The sequence below is a fragment of the Oncorhynchus gorbuscha genome, unplaced genomic scaffold (genome assembly GCF_021184085.1).
Source record: "Oncorhynchus gorbuscha isolate QuinsamMale2020 ecotype Even-year unplaced genomic scaffold, OgorEven_v1.0 Un_scaffold_3610, whole genome shotgun sequence".
Lineage (NCBI taxonomy): Eukaryota > Metazoa > Chordata > Actinopteri > Salmoniformes > Salmonidae > Oncorhynchus > Oncorhynchus gorbuscha.
The window spans coordinates 1-16,907 of NW_025747811.1; the positions used below are offsets into that span (position 1 = coordinate 1).

The window sequence follows — 16,907 nt, forward strand, 5'->3', positions numbered from 1 at the left end:
GAAAATTAATAAAACATCAGCCAATCATGAACTCTTATGAAGGGAAAATGAATAAAACATATAGGCTGGGTCAGGTCTATTTGCCTGCTGATGGTTGGCAGATATAGGCTGGGTCAGGTCTATTTGCCTGCTGATGGTTGGCAGATATAGGCTGGGTCAGGTCTATTTGCCTGCTGATGGTTGGCAGATATAGGCTGGGTCAGGTCTATTTGCCTGCTGATGGTTGACAGATATAGGCTGGGTCAGGTCTATTTGCCTGCTGATGGTTGGCAGATATAGGCTGGGTCAGGTCTATTTGCCTGCTGATGGTTGGCAGATATAGGCTGGGTCAGGTCTATTTGCCTGCTGATGGTTGGCAGATATAGGCTGGGTCAGGTCTATTTGCCTGATGGCTGGCAGATATAGGCTGGGTCAGGGGTCTATTTGCCTGCTGATGGTTGGCAGATATAGGCTGGGTCAGGGCTATTTGCCTGCTGGTGGTTGGCAGATATAGGCCGGGTCAGGTCTATTTGCCTGCTGATGGTTGGCAGATATAGGCTGGGTCAGGGCTATTTGTCTGCTGATGGTTGGCAGATATAGGCTAGGGTCAGGTCTATTTGCCTGATGGTTGACAGATATAGGCTAGGTCAGGTCTATTTGCCTGCTGATGGTTGACAGATATAGGCTGGGTCAGGTCTATTTGCCTGCTGATGGTTGGCAGATATAGGCTGGGTCAGGTCTATTTGCCTGCTGATGGTTGACAGATATAGGCTAGGTCAGGTCTATTTGCCTGTTGATGGTTGGCAGGTATAGACTGGGTCAGGTCTATTTGCCTGCTGATGGTTGACAGATATAGGCTGGGTCAGGGCTATTTGCCTTGCTGATGGTTCACAGATATAGGCTGGGTCAGGGCTATTTGCCTGCTGATGGTTGGCAGATATAGGCTGGGTCAGGGATATTTGCCTGCTGATGGTTGACAGATATAGGCTGGGTCAGGGCTATTTGCCTGCTGATGGTTGACAGATATAGGCTGGGTCAGGGCTATTTACCTGCTGATGGTTGACAGATATAGGCTGGGTCAGGGCTATTTGCCTGCTGATGGTTGACAGATATAGGCTGGGTCAGGGCTATTTGCCTGCTGATGGTTGACAGATATAGGCTGGGTCAGGGCTATTTACCTGCTGGGCAGATATAGGCTTGCCTGCTGATGGTTGACAGATATAGGCTGGGTCAGGCTATTTGCCTGCTGATGGGTGACAGATATAGGCTGGGTTTGTGGCTATTTACCTGCTGATGGTTGGCAGATATAGGCTGGGTCAGGGCTATTTGCCTGCTGATGGTTGACAGATATAGGCTGGGTCAGGGCTATTTCCTGATGGTTGACAGATATAGGCTGGGTCAGGTTTCTATGTTTCATGTGGGATATGGATAACAAAACATTCAGTACTCAGTGCAAATCTGTAAAAAGTTTATTCATGTTTTTATATAAAAGTAAATACTTTTTTTTGAATAGGACAATAGAAGGTGAACAAAACGTCTAGTGTACATACAGTTCTATACATCAAGCTACATAATCAATTATTCTATTCAAATATACATACACTTGAAACCTTTTCATACAAGTCGAAATACTCCATGTTTTAGTTTTAATCTTCTCTGTGGTCAACTTCTCAACTCCAATGTAATGCTTTTATTCCGAATACAATACTTTTTGGGCTACTCATCTTAGGCAATCACTGTGTACTGCATGAACATACAGTCCATATATTAGTTATATAAAAGCATACTTTCAAAATAAATACTGTACATTTCCTCCTTGAACTTGCAACCTTTAGTTTCCATGCTGCTTAGCCTGTCTAGATGAGGATGCAATGCGATGACATAAAGCTAGGTGGCAGTATTATACAGACAATGGAATTACAGATGTCTGGAAACAGCTGCGGTGCCTGCAGTCAACCAATGTAATTATTCTGCAGAAAGCAAACATATCTGACTCCATTTTGTTGTTGCTGTTAGTTCAGTGGCACATGGTCCATAGTATGTTGTTTGACCGATAAGCCAGACATTTCCTATGACTGTGATATCATACGTTTGTCTTCGGTGGAGACTTTTCCAACCTTTTGAAGATTTCATTGCTGTTTTATTCCCGGGAACCCAGGTGTCTCAGACTGTCTCTGAACCGAGTGGTTAAACTTGACAGTGGGAGGCAGAAAGGTCAAAGGAGCAGAAAGTCACGAAGAAAAAAGTATTTCTGATCTTTCCGGTCGTTTCCGTTCTCATGCTGCTTTCCTTTACGGAGCGTAGTTCTTTGGCCGTATCATCATTTTGACCGTCTTGAAGGCCTGCCTGTAGTTGGTGGGGTATGCTTCACTAGACATGTTGTGCCATGTTCCCCAGAAGATGCCGTTCCTCACGCCCTTGTATCTCTTGTGGTAGTATTTCCCATTGAGATTGGCTGACATGCAGGCGTCAAACCACCACCCAGAGCTGTAGTACGCGCCGCAGTTCCCTGACGGGTACATGTCGTTGTCCCTATCTGGCGTGGTGAAGAACTTCTGGTCGTGGTTGAAGTGCTGGTTCATGTGCAGCGCGTTGCCGGCCGTGCCACTGTACCCGCTGATGGAGAGGCGATATCTCAGGAACTCGTTGGCTACGTAGAACTGGTCGAACTTGGCATACTCCCGCACCCCTTGGAAGTCCTCCAGTTCGATGCGCAGAACCATGTCCTTGGCCTTGGTCAGAAGGTGGATGCGGTCGTTGCCCAACCAGAACTCTCCCCGGGGGTCACCAAATCCCCTCTAGAGAGAGATAGACAGAGAGAGAGGGAGGGAGGGCAAGGGCAGGGAGAGAGAGAGAGAGACAGAGAGAGAGAGAGGGAGGGCAAGGGCAGGGAGAGAGAGAGAGAGGGAGAGAGAGAGAGAGACAGAGAGAGAGAGAGAGAGGGTAAGGGCAGGGAGAGAGAGAGACAGAGAGAGAGAGAGAGAGAGAGAGAGGGTAAGGGCAGGGAGAGAGAGAGAGACAGAGAGAGAGAGGGTAAGGGCAGAGAGAGAGAGAGAGAGAGAGAGAGAGAGAGAGAGAGAGAGAGAGAGAGAGAGAGAGCAGAGAGAGAGAGAGGGAGGGAGAGAGAGGGTAAGGGCAGGAGAGAGAGAGAGGGAGAGAGAGCAGAGAGAGAGAGAGAGAGAGAGAGAGAGAGAGAGAGAGAGAGAGAGAGAGAAAGAGAGAGAGAGAGAGAGAGAGAGGGTAAGGGCAGGGAGAGAGAGAGAGGGTAAGGGCAGGGAGAGAGAGAGAGAGAGGGCAAGGGCAGGGAGAGAAAGAGACAGAGAGAGAGAGGGCAAGGGGAGAGAGAGAGAAAAAGGTAAAGGTCCGTGTCAGAGGAGTCAAATCTGTCCCAAATGGCACCCTATTCCCTACATAGTGCCTGGTCAAAGGTAGTGCACTATATAGGGAATAGGGTGACATTTGGGACACAACCTCATGTTTTCCTGATTCTCACAGGGCAGCAGGCCATTACATGGAATGTTACTGACCACGGTCTGTCACAGAGTTTTGTCAAATGGGTTTATTAACCTTGTACTCAGCCCAGGAGCGGTTGAAGCTGACGGTGCCATTGAGGCGCTGCTGCACCAGGGTCCAGCCCGCCAAACGACTCCATGTCGCAGTAGACCTGGAACGTGCCGTTCCTGGGGTCTGGCGTGACCCGGTAGACGCCCGTTCCTCCTCTCCTTTAACATGTTGTAGTCAGAGCAGTCCTTGGGAGCGATGATGACTGTTGTGAGAGACAGAGAGAGAGGGCAGGGGGAGGGAGAGAGAGAGACAGAGAGACAGGGCAGGGGGAGGGAGAGAGAGATAGAGACAGGGCAGGGGGAGGGAGAGAGACAGAGACAGGGGAGGGAGAGAGAGAGAGACAGGGCAGGGGGAGGGAGAGGGGAGAGAGAGAGAGACAGAGAGAGAGGGCAGGGAGAGAGACAGAGAGAGACAGGGCAGGGGGAGGGAGAGAGAGAGACAGAGAGACAGGGCAGGGGGAGGGAGAGAGAGACAGAGAGAGAGGGCAGGGGGAGGGAGAGAGAGACAGAGAGACAGGGCAGGGGGAGGGAGAGAGAGACAGAGAGAGAGGGCAGGTAGAGGGAGAGAGAGAGAGAGAGACAGAGAGAGAGGGCAGGGAGAGGGAGAGAGAGACAGAGAGACAGAGAGAGACAGGGCAGGGGGAGGGAGAGAGAGACAGAGAGAGAGGGCAGGGAGAGAGAGAGAGAGAGACAGAGAGACAGGGCAGGGGGAGGGAGAGAGAGACAGAGAGAGAGGGCAGGGAGAGGGAGAGAGAGAGAGAGAGGGCAGGGAGAGAGAGACAGAGAGAGACAGAGAGAGACAGAGAGAGAGACAGGGCAGGGGGAGGGAGAGAGACAGAGAGAGACAGGGCAGGGGGAGGGAGAGAGAGAGAGAGACAGAGAGACAGGGCAGGGGAGGGAGAGAGAGAGAGAGAGAGAGAGACAGTGCAGGGGGGGGAGGGAGAGGAGAGAGAGAGAGACAGGGCAGGGGGAGGGAGAGAGAGAGAGGCAACGTTCAGTGTCCGAGGAGTAAAGAAAACACTGTTTCCCTCAAAGCACAAGACTCTCACAACCCAGCAGGCATTGCATGGAATGTTCCTGACTTCCAGCCCCAGAGCTGACTGAGTGAGTTGAGCCACGGTGTCACTGTTTTCATATAAGGGGAGGACAGCCTTGTCAAAACGTGGGAACGTGTCACATGGGATTAACCAAGGCTGCTGGAGAGCCTGCCAGTCCCCACTCTGTGTGTGTGTGATGATAATGCATCCTGACAGACACTTCTGGAGCTTAGAGACCCTAAGTTTTGGAAAGTGACGCTAGTCGACTGCTCAGGATAGGAGCCTAGGAAGCATGAGAGAGGAATTGAGTTAGCAGAGCACAGAAGAGGACAGAGCAGAGCACGGAAGAGCAGGCTGTTTGTGCGTGTGTGTGTGTGTGCGTGTGTGTGAGTGTGTGTGTGTCTCTGTATCTCCCCCCTGTGGGCAGTACTCCTATCAAAGTCTGCCCATATGTGATAGTATTAGTGGTTCTCAGAATATGGGCGCCAAGCTGTGACTGACCCAAATATAACAGTCCGTCAGACAGATGGATAGACAGCCATGCAGACTGATAAAGGGGATTGACAGCAACAGAAGAGCAGCTGTATTATCAAGGAAGTATGCAGAGACATAAAACCCTCATCTGGAAGTAACATTGTCCCAGTGAAAAGCTTGTGCATTCTCACATTACAGGCAAACAGTTCCTTTCATTCCTACAGAAAAAGGCTTGGGACATTAGATGAAGCTAAAAAAGTGTTTATAAATGAATCGAGAACATGATTCAGATAAATGATCCGAAGGTAGACTTCCTCGATGTATGTCCGCGAACACCTTCAAATCCAATCAGAGATAGGAAGCACACTGTTTAGTTTAACTGTGAATTGGGGCTCAATGATCCGTTACAGAGCTGAGATTGTGAGATGTCTGACTGCTGACGTTCTGTTGTCATTGAGCCGACAGAGAGTTTCCCATATCAAGATAGAAACGTGGCCAGTAGAAAGAAGGCTGTGTCAACAACAGAACACACAAGCACTACTGCACTTTGATACTGGATGCTCCCCACTCTTACTGGAAACACTTTATATTGCCTGTTTCTCCATACTCTTTACATGAATCACTTCTGATATTATCTTGTCAAGCTATCCAGAGTCATTTGCAGAGCTCTTATACGAAGCATGACAGATTCATCTAAGACAAGTACTTCTACATAGTGTTCTGATCTCACCATGACCAACTGTCGGAATGCAACACATTGCATCATCTTGTTGGCAAGTGTAATAAAGGAGGTAGCTGTTTACACCATGACCCCACGTTAACACTGTGTAACACACACTCAAAATATCAGAATATCCCACACTCAAAATATCAGAATATCTCACACTCAAAATATCAGAATATCCCACACTCAAAATATCAGAGTATCTCACACTCAGAATATCAGAGTATCCCACACTCAAAATATCAGAGTATCCCACACTCAAAATATCAGAGTATCCCACACTCAAAATATCAGAGTATCCCACACTCAAAATATCAGAGTATCCCACACTCAAAATATCAGAGTATCCCACACTCAAAATATCAGAGTATCCCACACTCAAAATATCAGAGTATCCCACACTCAAAATATCAGAGTATCTCACACTCAAAATATCAGAGTATCCCACACTCAAAATATCAGAGTATCTCACACTCAGAATATCCCAATGAGTTTTGAAAGATAAAATAATGTAATTCCCTTGTACAGTAGCAGTGTTAGTTTAGGACCATGCATAAATAAAGGGTGATGATCTGGAGTTAAACCTGCAACTGTCCTTTTGATACAGCAGAGTACTCACACTCAGTACAGAGGGCTGGCATACTGTACAGTACTGCATGCAGTGCTGAAAGCCTGGTTTTATAATAAGTCTGTCTGGCTGATGCTTAGAGGAGAACAATAGGTTAGCAATAACAAGAGACTAGAGGAGCTTCTAGAAGAGAACAGGGGGGCTATTTTCAATAACACTTACACTGAGGGGAGTTCTGCACTTTACAGAAACATGATAGTTTCGTAATAACAGAGTGTTTTGTAAATCACTTAAAGGTTCTTGAGAATTTTCCTGTCAAATGATCAAGAACCTATTTGGTTAATGAAATAAATAGACGTACACTGAGGAGAGGGGCTGGACGGCACACTGGTGGTTACAGTTGTTACTGAGCTTGTTGATCACTCCAGTGATGTTCTCCACCTTGCTGTCCACGACGGCCTCCACGTTCCTCATGTTGATCAGGCTTAGTTCCTCTAGACGGCCCTGCAGAGCCGTGATCTGTCCCCGTGCGTTACGCAGGCTGTTGGACATCTTGTTCATCTTCACCTGCATCTCAAACACAGAACCGCCGGTAGAGACGGTGCGTTTGCCAGTACCAGAACCGGTGCCAATGCCATCCCCATCAGGCCCTGTGTTGGTTCCCCTGCCTCCTCGTTCCTCCTTACTGGTGCTAGACTGTATTTCCAGAAACCCTGGTCCCGTACCGGGACCCCTGCTTCCTCCCCGCTGTCCCTCTGCAGGCTCTGGTCAGCCTGCTGCCGGCACTCCTGACAGTCCCTCTTCAGCCGGTTCACCGTCTCCTTCAGGCTCTGCAGCTCCTTCATGGTCTTCTCCAGCATCCTGAACTGCTTGGGCAGCTGGATGGTCAGTGGAGGCAGGGTGATCTGGTAGGGGCAGTCGTCCTCTTCTCCACACTGGCCAGAAGGCTTCATCCTCACAGGGCAGCCCCCTGAAACCTCTCCTGTAGCAGCCTTATCCTGGACCTTATCCCATCTCTGGGCTCTGTCTCCTGGCTCTGCTGCGGAGCTCCATGGGACTGCCAGCAGAAGAGTGGTGGAGGCCACAACACACAGCACGTACAGCCTCATGGTGTGTGTTTTGACTGAGTGTGTGTGTGAGTGAGTGAGTGAGTGAATGTTTCTCAGCTACGCAGTCAGAGAGAGCGAGAGCAGCGTGAGAGAGCAGCCTGCAGGAGAGTGAGCGCAGGAGACTGCCTCCTGCCTGAGATAGTTGTGTCATTAATATCAGAGGAGAGAGGAAGGGAGGGGTGGGAGGGGCTGTGTTGCGTAATTCCACCACTCCATACCAGCAGCAAAGTCAACCATTTAAAGAGAGAGTAGGAAGGCAGAGTTCTGACTGAGCTGCAGTCCTTTAGAAATCAGCCCATTTCCCTGAACAGAGAAGTGAGTCAGTACAATGGAATTAAGATTCTCTCCTGAGTCAGTACAATGGAATTAACATTATCTCCTGAGTCAGTACAATGGAATTAACATTCTCTCCTGAGTCAGTACAATGGAATTAACATTCTCTCCTGAGTCAGTACAATGGAATTAACATTCTCTCCTGAGTCAGTACAATGGAATTAACATTCTCTCCTGAGTCAGTACAATGGAATTAACATTATCTCCTGAGTCGGTATAATGGAATTAACATTATCTCCTGAGTCAGTACAATGGAATTAACATTATCTCCTGAGTCAGTACAATGGAATTAACATTATCTCCTGAGTCAGTACAATGGAATTAACATTCTCTCCTGAGTCAGTACAATGGAATTAACATTCTCTCCTGAGTCAGTACAATGGAATTAACATTCTCTCCTGAGTCAGTACAATGGAATTAACATTCTCTCCTGAGTCAGTACAATGGAATTAACATTATCTCCTGAGTCAGTACAATGGAATTAACATTATCTCCTGAGTCAGTACAATGGGATTAACATTCTCTCCTGAGTCAGTACAATGGAATTAACATTCTCTCCTGAGTCAGTACAATGGAATTAACATTCTCTCCTGAGTCAGTACAATGGAAGTGAGTCAGTACAATGGAATTAACATTCTCTCCTGAGTCAGCACAATGGAATTAACATTCTCTCCTGAGTCAGTACAATGGAAGTGAGTCAGCACAATGGAATTAAGATTCTCTCCTGAGTCAGTACAATGGAATTAAGATCCTCTCCTGAGTCAGTACAATGGAATTAACATTCTCTCCTGAGTCAGTACAATGGAATTAACATTCTCTCCTGAGTCAGTACAATGGAATTAACATTCTCTCCTGAGTCAGTACAATGGAATTAACATTATCTCCTGAGTCAGTACAATGGAATTAACATTATCTCCTGAGTCGGTACAATGGAATTAACATTATCTCCTGAGTCGGCATAATGGAATTAACATTATCTCCTGAGTCAGTACAATGGAATTAACATTATCTCCTGAGTCAGTACAATGGGATTAACATTCTCTCCTGAGTCAGTACAATGGCATTAACATTATATCCTGAGTCAGTACAATGGAATTAACATTATCTCCTGAGTCAGTACAATGGGATTAACATTCTCTCCTGAGTCAGTACAATGGAATTAAGATTCTCTCCTGAGTCAGTACAATGGAATTAAGATTCTCTCCTGAGTCAGCACAATGGAATTAACATTCTCTCCTGAGTCAGTACAATGGAAGTGAGTCAGCACAATGGAATTAAGATTCTCTCCTGAGTCAGTACAATGGAATTAAGATTATCTCCTGAGTCAGTACAATGGAAGTGAGTCAGTACAATGGAATTAACATTATCTCCTGAGTCAGTACAATGGAAATAAGATTCTCTCCTGAGTCAGTACAATGGAAATAAGATTCTCTCCTGAGTCAGTACAATGGAAATAAGATTCTCTCCTGAGTCAGTACAATGGAAATAAGATTCTCTCCTGAGTCAGTACAATGGAAATAAGATTCTCTCCTGTAGGTTTTCCTCCTCTTGTTGTTTTGCTGTTTTGTGTTCTTGGATATTTATCCTGAACTAGGACACTAAGTCCTTTATGAAGTGGTAGAAGTGGTCGGTTTGAGGGTCTTAGAGGGTTGATACTAGAATCACCTGAACAGAGAGAAAGGCTATGGTCCTACAGTGCACTTGTTTCATCTCCAAACTCCAATCTCAGTGTTGCTGTGGATCAACACCAATGTGTCTCTTTCCTTCTTAACTCTGGTCTCGTTGCCATGACAGTTTTAGATTCAACGTATGAATATGACATCACCACAACTCTAATGTCTGAGAAAGGCTCATTTGTATACGGAGCATCTTCTCTCTGCCACGACGAGTTGTTCACTTTTCCTACTGATGGACTTTGTGGTGGGTTGTGGGATTCCTGTAAAGTGGGCTATAGTTTTCACAGGCTGGAAGTCATATTGAATGAAACACAGTAAGGTGTTCCATTCAGGATTAGTCATATTGAAAGTGATGCAATATTTGCAATTCAATTCAAACCCTCTATTGAAACTCACGTTATACACCTTAGTTTTGGGTCAAAGGTGAGATGACTGTAGAGCCCTGAAAGATAAACAGAACAGCTCAAATCCTGTAGCAGGCTGAAACTGGCAGTGCCACAGGGCTCTGTGTGGTGGCGGTCATGGGTCAACGTCAGCCATCTTGTGATCAGGAAGTATTGTCCCTCTGAGTCAGACGGGCTACACATTAACGAGTCCTCCTCACCTGCAGGAAAAGAACTTGACTTTACGAATAAAGTGACTGTTATTGTTATTCCTACCATATTTATGGAATAGTTTACTGTCCATGACTCATCCTTATGAATATTGTAACAGCCTGGAACTCTATATAACTGATGTGGTAACTGTCCATGACTCATCCTTATGAATATTGTAACAGCCTGGAACTCTATATAACTCTATATAACTCTATATAACTCTATATAACTCTATATAACTCTATATAACTGATGTGATAACTGTCCATGACTCATCCTTATGAATATTGTAACTGTCTGGAACTCTATATAACTGATGTGGTAACTGTCCATGACTCATCCTTATGAATATTGTAACTGTCTGGAACTCTATATAACTCTATATAACTCTATATAACTCTATATAACTGCTGTGGTAACTGTCCATGACTCATCCTTATGAATATTGTAACAGCCTGGAACTCTATATAACTCTATATAACTCTATATAACTCTATATAACTCTATATAAGTCTATATAAGTCTATATAACTGATGTGGTAACTGTCCATGACTCATCCTTATGAATATTATAACAGCCTGGAACTCTATATAACTCTATATAACTCTATATAACTCTATATAACTCTATATAACTCTATATAACTGATGTGGTAACTGTCCATGACTCATCCTTATGAATATTGTAACAGCCTGGAACACTATATAACTGATGTGGTAACTGTCCATGACTCATCCTTATGAATATTGTAACAGCCTGGAACTCTATATAACTGATGTGGTAACTGTTGTTGTTGTTGAGGATTGAAACTCTTCAACTATCCATTCCTTTAAGTGGCTCCCAGCCACTGAACGAGAAACTGTCTTTCATTTTTACAGAGGAAGGGAAAACCATAGAGCTTATAATTGACCTATTCAAATCAAATCAAATGTATTTATATAGCCCTTCTTACATCAGCTGATATCTCAAAGTGCTGTACAGAAACCCAGCCTAAAACCCCAAACAGCGAGCAATGCAGGTGTAGAACCTATTCCATGTTGGTTGAGCAGAATGGGCAGAGTTACAGTCCCATCCAGGCCTGGATCTCCTCTCTAACAGACAGAACTGTCAGAGTTACAGTCCCATCCAGGCCTGGATCTCCTCTCTAACAGACAGAACTGTCAGAGTTACAGTCCCATCCAGGCCTGGATCTCTTCTCTAACAGACAGAACTGTCAGAGTTACAGTACCATCCAGGCCTGGATCTCCTCTCTAACAGACAGAACTGTCAGAGTTACAGTCCCATCCAGGCCTGGATCTCCTCTCTAACAGACAGAACTGTCAGAGTTACAGTCCCATCCAGGCCTGGATCTCCTCTCTAACAGACAGAACTGTCAGAGTTACAGTCCCATCCAGGCCTGGATCTCCTCTCTAACAGAAAGAACAGTCAGAGTTACAGTCCCATCCAGGCCTGGATCTCCTCTCTAACAGATAGAACTGTCAGAGTTACAGTCCCATCCAGGCCTGGATCTCCTCTCTAACAGACAGAACTGTCAGAGTTACAGTCCCATCCAGGCCTGGATCTCCTCTCTAACAGATAGAACTGTCAGAGTTACAGTACCATCCAGGCCTGGATCTCCTCTCTAACAGACAGAACTGTCAGAGTTACAGTACCATCCAGGCCTGGATCTCCTCTCTAACAGACAGAACTGTCAGAGTTACAGTCCAATCCAGGCCTGGATCTCCTCTCAACCTATCTATACCTGTAGTCCTATGTATGTCTCTATACCTGTAGTCCTATGTGTGTCTATACATGTAGTCCTATGTGTGTCTACACCTGTAGTCCTATGTGTGTCTACACCTGTAGTCCTATGTGTGTCTACACCTGTAGTCCTATGTGTGTCTCTACACCTGTAGTCCTATGTGTGTCTCTATACCTGTAGTCCTATGTGTGTCTCTATACCTGTAGTCCTATGTGTATCTCTACACCTGTAGTCCTATGTGTCTCTACACCTGTAGTCGTATGTGTGTCTACACCTGTAGTCATATGTGTGTCTCTATACCTGTAGTCCTATGTGTATCTCTACACCTGTAGTCCTATGTGTCTCTACACCTGTAGTCCTATGTGTGTCTATACCTGTAGTCCTATGTGTGTCTATACTGTCAGGATTTGGCCAGGGTTGTTCCAGTTTTTGGTCACTAGATGCCCCCATTGTGCCTTTTGACCTTTTCTTTTCCCTTGATCCCCATTATTATTTGCACCTGTGCCTCGTTTCCCCTGATTGTATTTAAACCCTTTGTTTTACTCAGTTCTTTGCTCTGTGTTTGTATGTTAGCACCCAGCCCTAGTACTCTGTGAACTCTTGTTGATCCCGGTGGACTCTCTTGTGGAATTCTGTGTTTTGTTCTTGTTTGTTTGTTTTTAAGTATCTTTTGAGGCTTTTTTGTGCTATACCTTCCACCTTGTAGATTTACCTTTTGTCTTGGAGGATTACCTTTGTTCTTGTGGAATTCTTTGAGGTTGTGGAGTTACATGTTTTCCTGAAGAACTTCACTTTTACTTCATCTAATACACCGTCTCAAATACTGCTGTGTCTGCCTCATCTTCTGGGTTCTGCTGACTATTCGTGGCTCAGTTGGTTTAGTGACTGTTTTCACCGAGACCCGGGTTCGTACCGGGTCCTGACAGAAACACAGAGCCAGAAATGAACCCAGAGGCAGCCAGTTCCCAGGACCTTGTTGCCATGCTGTCCCACCACCAGGAGACTGTCCAACGCCACGAAGCCGCCCTGGTTCAGCAAGAGTCCTTAATGGCTAGACATTCTCATCTTCTGTCGGAGATGCTGACTTCCATAAAGCAGATATCTGATCGACTTACCCCGGCAACAGTTCCCGTCCCAGTACCTCAGATTCACGTACCCATGGCAGTTAACCCTCTGGCTGAACCTCGTCTTCCACCTCCCCAACGGTTCTCAGGTGATCCAAGTGCTTGTAAAGGGTTTCTCACCCAATGTTCTCTCTCCTTCGAGCTGCAACCTCATCGTTCCCCACCGACCGGTCTAAGATTGCATATATCATCACCCTGCTGTCGGAAAAAGCCCTGGCCTGGGCTACTGCTGTGTGGGATGCCCATAGTTCCTGCTGTGCCAGCTACTCTGCCTTTGCTGAGGAATTCAAACGAGTGTTTCAAGGCCCAAGCAGTGGTCCTGACTCAGCCAAACAGCTCCTGACTCTCCACCAAGGTCGGCGCAGCGTGACGGCCTATGCCATCCAGTTCCACACGGTGGCAGCAGCGAGTGGCTGGAACAACGAGGCGCTCACGGTGTGCTTTCTGAAAGGCCTTTCCGACACTATCCAAGATGAACTGGCCACTCGGGAACCACCGAACAAACTCGAGTCCCTGATCAAGTTGGCCTCACGCATTGACCAGCGTCTGAGAGAGAGAGAACTCAACCGTAGACCTCTAGCCCCTATCAGTCCCAGCTCCGAGTCCCCACCTTTATCCTCGCTGGCTCCACCGGAAGCGACGTTGTCTATATTGCGGCAAACCGGGCCATTTCCGTTCCACGTGTCCCGGGCTCCAGGGAAACGCTCTGTCCCGTACAGACCGGGGGGAACTGTAACGGGAAACATAACCTCCTCCCATCCGTCCAACTCCCGTCTGCTCATTCCAGTCACCCTTTCCTGGGACAACCACAAGCTTCACCTTCAAGCCTTGGTAGACTCTGGAGCCGCAGGTAACTTCATGGATGTTGTCTGGGCGAAGGAGAATGGCGTTCCTCTGAACCTCTAAGTGACCCCATGAGGGTTACTACATTGATGGAAGCCCTTTGGGATCTGGACTTGTCACTCATGTCACTACCTCCTTGCGACTTTCAGTTTCACAACACCAGGAATTGGTGAACTTTCATTTGATCTCCTGTTCCGAGTTCCCTCTCGTCCTTGGATACCCCTGGCTTCACAGCCATAACCCTCACATTGACTGGTCTGTGGGCACTATCAAGCAGTGGGGTCCTACGTGCCAAGCTACTTGTATTTTCCCGAATTCCCCGAGTTCTACTCCCGAGTCTTTAGAATCCATCGACCTGACCCGAGTTCCCGAGTTCCCGAGTTCCCGAGTGTTACCATGACCTCAAACTGGTCCTGTGTAGCTCAGTTTAGCAAACAGAGATCCCCGGGCCACCATGCTACACACATGACCCATAAATGGCATATATTATTATATATTATTATATTATTATTATATATTATTTGCCACCATGCTAACCCCATAGTTTGATTGCCCCATCGAACTGTTTCCGGGCACTTGCCCCCAGGGGTCGGATCTTTCCCTATCTCCACCCGAACGAGCTGCTTTGGATACCTACATCAAGGACGCTCTGGAAGCAGGCCTCATGCGTCCATCCACCTCCCGACGGGAGCAGGGTTTTTCTTTGTGGCCAAGAAAGACGGTGGATTACGTCCTGCATCGACTACCGGGGACTCAATGCCATAACCGTCCGTAACCGTTACCCGCTACCCCTTATGGCCACAGCCTTCGAGCTGCTCCAGGAAGCAGTTGTTTTCACTAAGCTTGACCTGCGGAACGCATACCATCTTGTGCGGATCAGACCTGGTGACGAGTGGAAGACCGCTTTCAACACGCCTACTGGTCACTATGAATACTTGGTGATGCCCTTCGGCCTGACCAACGCCCCAGCAGTGTTCCAAGCGCTCATAAACGATGTGCTTAGGGATATACTTAACATATTTGTGTTCGTTTACTTGGATGACATCCTCATCTTTTCGAGCTCTCTTCAAGAACACACAAAGCATGTCAGACAAGTACTCAAACGCCTCCTAGACAGCCATCTGTACGTTAAGCCGGAAAAATGTGAATTCCATTCATCCCGAGTACAATTCCTGGGATTTGTAGTGGAACCCGGTCGAGTCCAAATGGACCCCAGGAAGGTAGGGGCGGTAGCGGATTGGCCCACCCCAAATCCGTTAAGGAAGTTCAGCGTTTCCTGGGCTTCACTAACTTTTACCGCAAGTTCATCAAGAACTTCAGCTTGGTGGCAGCCCCTCTCTCAGCTTTAACCAAGGGTGGCAATGCAAGGTTTTTGTGGGGAAGAGAAGCTGAGACGGCCTTCCAAGGACTCAAGCAGCGCGTCCTCTCTGCTCCCATCCTGATACTACCGACTACGGATGAACCGTTTGTGGTGGAGGTAGACGCCTCAGAGGTTGGTGTTGGAGCTGTCCTGTCTCAGAGGGGTGAAGACAAGAAGCTTCATCCGTGCACTTTCTTCTCACACCGGCTTACCCCGGCTGAGAGGAACTACGATGTGGGGATCGTGAACTCCTAGCGGTTAAGATGGCATTGAAGGAATGGAGACACTGGCTCGAGGGGGCTTCTCACCCGTTTCAAGTGCTTACGGACCACAAAAATCTGGAGTATATCCAGCAGGCGAAGCGGTTGAACTCTAGACAAGCTAGATGGTCTCTTTTCTTCAATCGATTCCAGTTTATCCTCACCTATCGGGTCGAAGAATCTCAAACCGGATGCCCTGTCCCGAGTCTACGCTCCTGCCATTCGAGATGACACGGACATGCCTGTCCTTCCTGCTGCTAAGATCGTGGCTCCGATCTCGTGGCAAGTTGAGGATACCGTGAGACGAGCTCAAGCTATTGAACCGGACCCGAAAGGAGGTCCTGCCAATCGGTTGTTTGTCCCCAAGGCAGTGAGGACTCAGGTCCTTCTGTGGGGGCACTCCTCTCGCCTCACCTGTCACCCGGGCGTAGGTCGCACCTTGGAGTTCATCCAGCGTAAGTTCTGGTGGCCTACCATAAGAGAAGACGTTGCCACTTTCGTCAATGCTTGCCCCGTGTGCTGCCAGGGAAAATCTTCTCACCTCTGCCCGCAAGGACTCCTTCACCCTTTACCTGTTCCCCACAGACCCTGGTCCCATATCTCGTTGGACTTTATTACTGGCCTTCCTCCATCCCATGGCAATACTACTATCCTAGTCATAATCGACAGGTTTTCAAAGGCGGCCAGGTTCGTCCCTCTGACTAAGTTACCTTCTGCCATGGAAACGGCTGAGTTGGTAATTAATCATGTGTTCCGAGTCTTCGGCATTCCTCAAGATATGGTTTCTGACAGAGGTCCCCAGTTCGCCTCTAGGTTTTGGAAGGCCTTCTGCCAACTATAATAATAATAATATATGCCATTTAGCAGACGCTTTTATCCAAAGCGACTTACAGTCATGTGTGCATACATTCTACGTATGGGTGATCCCGGGAATCGAACCCACTACCCTGGCGTTACAAGCACCATGCTCTACCAACTGAGCTACAGAAGGACCACGGGGGCTTCTGCCAGTCTATCTTCAGGGTACCATCCGGAGTCCAACGGCCAAACTGAGAGGATGAATCAAGAGCTGGAAACCACCCTCCGATGTATGACTCGTAACAACCCGTCCACATGGCCGTCCTTCATTGTTTGGGCCGAATACGCGCACAACACCTTGCGCTCCTCCTCCACTGGTATGTCCCCGCACGAGTGTCAGTTTGGCTATGCCCCTCCATTGTTCCCGGACCAGGAGGCAGAAGTCAGAGTGCCTTCAGCCTTGAAGTTCGTCAGACGCTGTCGGCTTATGTGGAGGAAGACCCGTCTTAATCTTATGCGTTCCTCACAGAGGTACCAACAACAAGCCAACAGACGTCGCCGTCCCGGGCCTACCCTGCGCCCGGCCAGAGAGTCTGGCTCTCCACAAGAGACTTACCACTACGGGTGGAGTCTCGCAAGCTGTCCCAAAATACATCGGTCCCTTTAAGGTTGCCAGGAGAGTTAACCCTGTTTCTTATCGCCTACACTTACCCAGATCCCT

At 47.4% G+C, this 16,907-nt stretch overlaps 1 pseudogene; it reads right to left on the minus strand.

Moving 5' to 3' along the window:
• Positions 1-1,687: 1,687 nt before the first annotated feature.
• LOC124028003 lies at positions 1,688-7,533 on the minus strand (annotated as a pseudogene).
• Between the last annotated feature and the right edge of the window lie 9,374 nt (positions 7,534-16,907).